General features: G+C 33.1%; 1 long non-coding RNA gene across 1 annotated transcript; it reads left to right on the forward strand.

Moving 5' to 3' along the window:
• The first annotated feature begins 6068 nt into the window (after positions 1-6068).
• Positions 6069-7070, forward strand: LOC134268527 (uncharacterized). The gene is made up of 3 exons (XR_009992383.1): positions 6069-6123; positions 6371-6495; positions 6879-7070. It is a non-coding gene; the product is annotated as an uncharacterized LOC134268527 (long non-coding RNA).
• Positions 7071-9096: the final 2026 nt, after the last annotated feature.

Consider the following 9096-nt stretch of genomic DNA (forward strand, 5'->3'; position numbering starts at 1 on the left):
TTCTCCAGATTGCCACGATATGGAATGTCAGGATTAAGAGAAAGTTATGAAGTTTGATTTTTAAAAAGTGTGTTCAGTAAATTTTTGACATTTAATCCTCGCGCCGATTTTCGTAACAAATTACCGCGATTTTCAAAGTTCAGAACATCGCTTGGTAAATTTTTTTGTTGCGTATAATATATCTGAACTGCGTTTTTTTCCCCAGTTTCAGACTCAAAAAGGGGGGTGCATATTTTACATCAATGCGTATTATACTCGGCCAAATATGGTACAGTAGAGACCCGCTATTACGGTGACGGTTTTAAAGATAGAACGCTTATTACGTTGTAAATTCAAAGCACAAAACCATTTCTTAACAAATCTATACAAAAAAGAACCGTTTATTACGTTGTCCAAAAAAGCCAGGTCTCAGTATTACGATGTAAAAATTCTGTCAAAAATTTTTTCACTCGGTGTTTGTTCAGTGTTGATTAGTGGTAGACACTTCAGGAGATGCTAAATAAACATCAGAACACCTGTGCTCTGAGAGAGTGTTAACTTACAAGGCTGTTAAAGTGCCGCTTGATTGCACAATTTTCAGGATTTGGAGAGCCGATTAAAGCCATTGTTAAACAATTGAAGTTTAATCATCTAGTTTCTTCTTTATCTATCTCTGTAAAGTTTGTTTTAATTTTTATTTCATACTAAATAAAAGGCATTTAATCTTTTGCATGTATGGTGTACACAGGTACACGTAATGTGTAATTTCGTTTGCATATAAACTGCGTGAATGAACAGGTATCAAACATAATTTTGACAGAAGAACACTACGAAGCTTGGGATTTTCAAAGAATTCATGTATTTTGCACTCTGTTATAATTAAAAAATCAATAGAGCCCTTTGACCTTTTCATTTGAATAAAAAAATGTTGCTGTTTATTTAGAAATGATTTTAAATTGTTTACAAAGATTACAAACACATCATCTAAGTGCATTCCGTAGTGAAACGATTATGATAATGTTCTAGTATGCTGTGAAATTCTGTTTTAAATGATATTTAGCCTCATACCTTTTTATTTAAAATACAAGAGGCCCACGGGCCTTATAAAGCATTTCACAGTTATTTTTGATTCATGTTTTAAGCCAGAGCTATATGCACTGAAAGAGGCACCATTGATCATCATAACATAACTAGCAGTTGCACTTACTGTATGCAGGGTATATTCCAACTAATACCCAGGGGCAGCACCCTTAAATTAAAAAATAAATAAATGTTTTATAATACAAAAGAGCAGATTTCAAACAATAAATTCATTATCAGTATATAAGTAGAGCCCCCAAAGAAATTCTCAGGGCCCTTGTATTTTCATTATATTTCAAAGATATGTATTTTCAATAGAGCCCCGCCCTAACACCAGAACCCCTGACCCTGGGGCTCATCATAACTATGTACTTAGTTTATTTAATTCCTAGGACAGATTTTCAAAGAATTCATGTAGAGCCCTGCCCTAACACCAGGCACATAAAATTCACAATTTTGGTAAAAGCACCTCATCATAACTATGCACTTAGTAGTTTATTTAATACCCAGGAGCAGAGAAAATGATTTTCAAAGAATTCATGTTTTTTTCACTATATATAATCAATAGAGCCCCACCCTAACACCAGAACCCTTGACCCTGGGGCCATAAAATTCACAATTTTGGTAGAGGCACTCTTGCTCATCATAACTATGCACTTAGTTGGTATATTTAATACCTAGGAGCAGAGTAGAAGATTTTCAGAATTCATGAAGCCCCCCCCCCCCTAACAAGATTTCCACAAGAAACTAATGCATTTTCACTTAGTTGGTTTATAATACCTTAGAAGATTTTCAAAGAATTCATGTATTTTCACTATATAATCAATAGAGCCCTAGCACCAGAACCCCCCTGGCCATAAAATTCACAGGGCCATGAATAACTATGCACTTAGTTAGTATATTTAATACCCAGGGGCAGAAAGAAGATTTTCAAAGAAATCATGTATTTTCATTATATATATAATCAATAGAGCCCCGCCCTCACCCTGGGGCCATAAAATTCACAATTTTGGTAGAGGCACTCATCCTCATCATAACTATGCACTTAGTTAGTATATTTAATACCCAGGGCAGAGAAGAAGATTTTCAAAGAATTCATGTATTTTCACTATATATAATCAATAGAGCCCCGCCCTAACACCAGAACCCCTGACCCTGGGGCCATAAAATTCACAATTTTGGTAGAGGCACTCATCCCCATCATAACTATGCACTTAGTTAGTATATTTAATACCCAGGGGCAGAGAAGAAGATTTTCAAAGAATTCATGTATTTTCACTATATATAATCAATAGAGCCCCGGAACTCCTGACCCTGGGGCCATAAAATTCACAATTTTGGTAGAGGCACTCATGCTCATCATAACTATGTACTTAGTTGGTTTATTTAATACCCAGGAGTAGAGAAGAAGATTTCCAAAGAAATAATGCATTTTCACTATATACTTATTTAGCCCCGCCCTAGCACTAGAACCCCTGACCCCAGGGCCATGAATTTCACAATTTTGGGGTAAAGGACTCACTGCTGATTACAATCATGCAAACAGTTTGACTGCTTGATGTCCAGGAGTAAAGAAGAAGATTTTTAAAGATTTCATTAATTTTAGTGGTTGGCCCCACAGGCCCCAGGGGGGCAGGGACATGAAATTCACAATTTTTGTTCCCCTTCACCCATAGATGCTTTGTGCCAAATTTGGTGGAAATTGGTTCATTGGTTGCAGAGAAGAAGCTGAAAATGTTCAAATGTTAACACACGACGGACGACGAACGACAAACGGACGACGAACAAACGACGGACGACGACGGACAAAAACAGATAGCAATAGGTCACCTGAGTTTACTCAGGTGACCTAAAAATAAGTAAATAATAAAAATTTGGGTTGTTGTTTATGTAAAAATGACTATGAATACGAAGACATTGAAAATTTCACGAACGCATTATCTGGACAGAAACGAAAGTGAAAGTAAATATTATAGAAAATGGCGGCAATCAAAAGAAGATTGCCGAAGTTTCTATTAAAAACATGCACATTGCTTTTACTATGATTGAAAAAGAAGAAATAACATCATGAAAATATGTTTTAGAGATAAGTAATCAATGAGTTATAAGTATATAGCATTTTGATTAAGAATTTGAACATAAAAAGGAGATAGAAGGAGAAAAATACACCTCCTAATACAATAACACATTTTCAAAACGATGTTTTACTGGATTTTATTGGGAACTTTTATTACGTTGCCCTCGGTATTACGATATTTTACCTTGACAAAATGAACATCGTAATAATGGGTCTCTACTGTATATACAAATATAAACAGGCATGTAGTATCGTTTGTGGCAAAGGAATTAATATTTTAGGTCTCAAGTATATAATTTAGAACAATTTCTACACATTCACCTAACACATATTAAAACAAAAAAGAAGATATTATTGAAAGATTTTTAAAGAAATTGATTTTTTTTAAAAATCTGTATTTTGTTCAACATCAAAAGATTTATATCTTTGGCCCCAACAGGTAGATTATGAAATAAACAATTAAAGGTTCTATTTTCCCCTTTGTAACCCTTATGTGTCCATGCAGTGGGAAGGAGCCTGTTAGGAAAGCATCAAAAAAGAAGCAAAAATTACTGGTAAAGTAGAAAAGTTGTTAATGTATCCAAAATAATAATTTTTTTTTATTTCCTCCTCCTACGGGACTTTTTCATTCTTATGTTCGTAAACCTAAAAATGAAAAAAATGCTGGCCTGGGTTCCTTTAAAATTTTGATTATGTATATAATCATTGTTTAAAAATACAATATCATTATTATGCATAATACAGTGTCCCTTTTGTACCTCATGTAAATTTGATAAAATTTAGGGAATCACTATTAGCTGAAGTCAGCGTTGTTGTTGATGTTTATATTTTTCCAGTTCAGTAATTATACCAATCTTTCTTGATTATTACCGTTTTGGACTATGTGATAAATGTGACTAGTGCAGGAACAATTTGCTTCGGATTTACTTTAACTCATTTTATGTTTGGATATTTCTATCTACAAATAATTCGAAATGTGCAATATGAAACCCGTGTACCTATCGATGTGTGTTGACTTATAAATTATTTTATAGTGTTAAATATTGGATTGTCTGCATTTTAAGATAGCAACACAGTGATAATTAAGTAGTTTAAAATTTGTGAATCGTTCAGTATGCCGAGGGCCGCAAGGAGAAATGCGACAAGGCAAAGGCCTGACCAGGTGGTTTCTACTTCTGCCGTAGAAAGCAGTGCTACAGTTCTTGACATGGACAATCCCTTGAATTGGACTGTTGCCCAATTAAGGGAAAGACTGACACAATTAGGAATTCAAGTTCCGAGAGGATTCAATGCCGCAACCTTGCGACAGCTGTACAATGAAAACGTAAACAAAGGTGAGGTAACAGAAAGGCGCAAAAACTCGCATGAAGGATCATTGGGCGGAAGTGACGCAACAAACAATGGCGTCCCCCTACAAACATTGGGCGAAAGTACAGTCACGAATACAAATAACGATGGTGTTCTACTACAGATTTTGCAAAGTATGGCGCAATCATGCGCGCAGCCTGCGGAACAGACGGTTAATACGTTATTAGCGAAAGAGAACAAGAAAGACGCAGAGACGGAGGACGATAACCCTCTTAAGAAATATGCTGCTCAAGTTCACACGAATTCAGCTTCACCCCTGCGAGGTGAAATTCATGATTTCAAGAACTTTTATGAATCGTTCATGAACATTCATGATGTGTTCATGACTGGTTCATGACTGGTTCATAAAGATGTGTTTATGAACTTTATTCATGAATATATTCATAAAATGTAGTTCATGAACAAATGATGAATATATATGAATATTGGTTATTTTCATTTAAAGACAGAAAAATGTAGAGTTCAAGGTATTATGAATGTTCATGAATTTTCATGAAGATAAAATAATTGACAAAAATGATTGACAGAAAACACTCAGTACCCTCATAATACAACTTTTGCATGCAGATGCAATTGTTGAACAAGCCCCTGGTATAATATATGTTTAAGAATAATTCTTTCACCATCTGAAAAAATAAATCATGAAATCTCTAAACATTTAGTGTTTTTATTTGATTTTAATTTAACAAACACTGCATTACAATTGACAGCATTTTTTTTTTCAAATTCATTACTTGTGTTTCTTCATAATTTAAATTAAACAGTTATATTCATCATAATGTGCTTTAAGTAATGTCGTTTTTCATCACACAACTTTGTTCGACCGAATTTTCTCTAATATCAAACTTTAAACAAGTTGTTGGAAAATGAAACATTCTGGAAAATGAACTTTGTGAGCTTCGTAAAAAAAAAAAAACGTTTTATATATTTATTAACAACTTAAAAATTATATCACTTGTCTGTCCTGTACCGTATTATTCCTGGATCGAAACGCTGCATACATTTCAATATTGGTGCAGTAAAAATGTCAAAAGTTTCCCTTGCTTCGTGCGTAAATGATAGAGCACAGACTGCATGGTTGTAGAGTATCTATGATCCACATTCGTATTTTGTAGTTTTAATTCTCCTATGCGTCTCCAAAGCTGAATATTTTCTTGTCTGTGGGCGAGAGATTGTTATTATCATGTCATAGGGCTCGCCATACTTGCTATACGAAACTAAAAGTCAATACATGTATAATTTATTACGTAAAAAAATCGAATTCTTCATCCATAAAACTTATTTTGATATAAAATATTGTATTTTCGGAGTGAAAAGTTATTCAAATAGTTTGTAATTTTTTTAAACAGAAATCTTGGAAATTCGAAACTAAGGTATTTCTTAGCTCTACCGTACATTTTTGAATCTAGGCGCAAACTTGAAAACGCGCGAGACGTTGGAAGTGGGAATTTGTAATGTGGAAGAATCAGTATTTGTGATCTATTATTTGCATAGTCACTGTGCCGTTTTCGAATTGCATAATTTTATTTCAATCGGGTTCAATATTCTGTTTATACTAATTATGGTAGCCATGCGGTTTGCCTGGCTGTGAAGTTTGGTGATGTTGGCCTCCCTAAGGAGTAAGTTTTATATTGTTTTACTTGAATTTATATCTAACTTGAATCATCTGTATCTAACAGTATTATGCAATATATTTTATCATGTTTAAATTCTGCAACTACAATGTTTTGTAAAACCGCGCATTTCCAGCATGCGATAGGCATAGGCCTGTTCAGCTCACATGTTAAAGTTACGCATTTAATTTTGTATGATTTCTTATGATTTTGATATTTTGTCGAATTCTTATTATGCTTTTGTAATTTGTAGTTTTTCACCCTCTCACAAGGTGTGTCCAATAAACAGTACAGTCACTGATCTTTGTCAACTTTTAAAGAAAATAACAGAATATGAAGAAGGAAGACTATATATAGGATCGATCTACTTCATAACTGGTGAGTGACAAAAAATGGAGACAATCACTGAGTCAGAAATCTGTCTGTAAATGTTACTGTCTATTTGTAAAATAACAACTTATTAAAGCACATTATAATAAATTAATATGTCTTTTTTTAATGCAATTTTTGTCTAACTTTGCTTTGAGTTTGGATCCAACCATATAACATACATTAATTATTAGACTGAGACTCAAAACATTCATAGGCCTGATTGATCTACAAAATGGTGGTCCAAGAAATTAGGCTTAAATTCCACTCAGAATGTTTCAATTTGGAAGTGTCTCTGATGCAAAATTAAAAGAATCTAAAATGCAAGAAAATACAAAAAAGTCTTATGTTTTACAATCATGGGTACTTTCAGAAAATCTTTCTTTTTGAAGGAAAAAGAGAAGCAGTTCACAAATGTTGATGAGCAGAAGAGAAGAAACTCTGGCTGCACAAAAATCTGAGCTCTTGAAAAAGAAACAAAAAAAGAAATGAAAATATGAATGATATTCAATCAAAGGATCCAAATGATGAAATTCTGGAAATTTCACATGGAGAGACAATAACAATTTTTGAATTGACCATCTCTGCTCTGAACTGCTTGTAAGCACTGAAAACTGTTTCCCTGGTGCTGAGCAAACTTTTCTCCTAGACTGGAATTAAAAACTGTTCAGTTTCTGGCATTAAAACACAATTTGAAACATGCTGAGGAAAGGACCCCCCTCTCCTTTTGTACCAAGTAAGGTTAAACATTCTGCAAAGAGTTGCATTTGAATTGAATTTTTTTTTATACTTTTACCAAGAATGAACTACATTACTCATTTACTATGGTTTAATGTGTCAGATTGTCTATTTTAATCTTTTTAACAAAGATTTTGTTGCCATGGTTGGAAAACAAACAACATTTCTGTAAAATCTTTCAAAATGCTGTATTATAAATCATCTACTGTTACTTTTTTAGCATGACTTCATGCATTTTCATGAATAAACATGAATAGTAATATTTCATTTTTTGTTTACGAATAAGCAAGAATATTCATGAATGCTAATGGTTCATGAATTTTATTCATTCATGAACATTCCTGAAAAAATTCATCAAATTATTCATGAATAGTTCATGAGATCCTATCAACTTATTATTCCACATTCTTGAAATGATGAATCTTCATGCATATGACTCTTCATGAATTATTCATGAAAAAAATATTCATGAATGTTCATCAATTTCTTTCATGAGAGAAATTCATGATTTGAGATGTCCAAAGAAGTTCATAGGATCTTCATGAATATTTCATGAACATTTCATGAATTAAATTCATGAAAAATTCAAGGAAATTCATCAATTATTCATGATCGTCTCGCAGGGGCAGCTGGAGAAGTTCAGGCAGGCGGCTCCTAAGCAGAGAAAACTCCAATGGTCTGCCCACCGGTATCAGAAGTAATCTGGAACTCGGACAAGTGGTTGAAAAACTGATGAACAATTCCGTGACAGAAAGAACTAGATCAACTTACAAACAGGGTTTTGAGACATATAAACAAAACATGGTGTTGTTTATGATGTTAAATGTCCACCCATATTGAAGATATTCTTGTACATTTTGTAGCATATTGTCAACATAACTTGTTGCTTAAATTTTCTACAATAAGATTATATTTGTGTGGAATCAGATACATGTTTTTAGAAATGGGAATTCCAAACCCTTTTCAGTCTAAATGTCAAAAAACATTGAAGTTAATTTTAAATGATAAGAAACATAATGACCTACAATTAAATATTCATTTTAAATCGTTTAATATCTACAGAAATACAAGATATTACATGTCATGGTAATGAAAATTGATATTTAGACTCTAGCTACCGGCGGGTATGTCCCTAAATTCTACCTACATGTACTTGTTTAAGATATTAAGCCACAGTTAATTAAAAAAATAAATATAAAAACAAGTTTAACAACCTTTGACTTTACCGAAGTTTCTGAATCTGGTATGAAGTTTTTACCGTGTACGTCTGTCTGTCTCTTATCTCTCTGTTTGTTTCTACCGCAACTTGAGCTTTAACCTTGACCATAACTTGCTGATAAGTGGAGCTATGACTTTCAGGGAACCAATCCACTGATGCTTGGACATGTCCTTGGTCAGGAGACATGAAAATTTAAATCTTTTACTATTGCATCATACTTATTGAACACTTACCAGTACATTTAAACTTTGAGCTAATTTTTGTTAACAAAGAATTTTCATTGGTCAATATACTTTTTAACCCTTTGTTTTTAACCTTGCGGTTTCAAATACTTGTGAAAATTCCTCTTAATTAAAACTTTTAAACAACTGTTCATCGGACTTTATCTTACTTCAGAACACCAACTCAAATGTAGTTAGCAACCAAGAAGTATGACCCTTTACCTCAGTTTTTTGAGATTTGAAAATGTCCTAGATAAATTTCCCCATAAGTTTTAAAATTTAGAAAACTGATTTTACTTTACATATTCAATTCTTGTGACAAACTCAAATTCATTTGATACAAGAACTTTTTTTAAAAATTTAAAATTGATCAGTGAACTTATGCACATTTACATTTTCTCTTGATGTTATGTTAAACTACTCATATTAGAC

This window comes from Saccostrea cucullata, unplaced genomic scaffold (genome assembly GCF_032062105.1).
Source record: "Saccostrea cucullata isolate Sc308-1 unplaced genomic scaffold, CSIRO_AGI_Scuc_v1 ctg8854, whole genome shotgun sequence".
Taxonomy (NCBI): domain Eukaryota; kingdom Metazoa; phylum Mollusca; class Bivalvia; order Ostreida; family Ostreidae; genus Saccostrea; species Saccostrea cuccullata.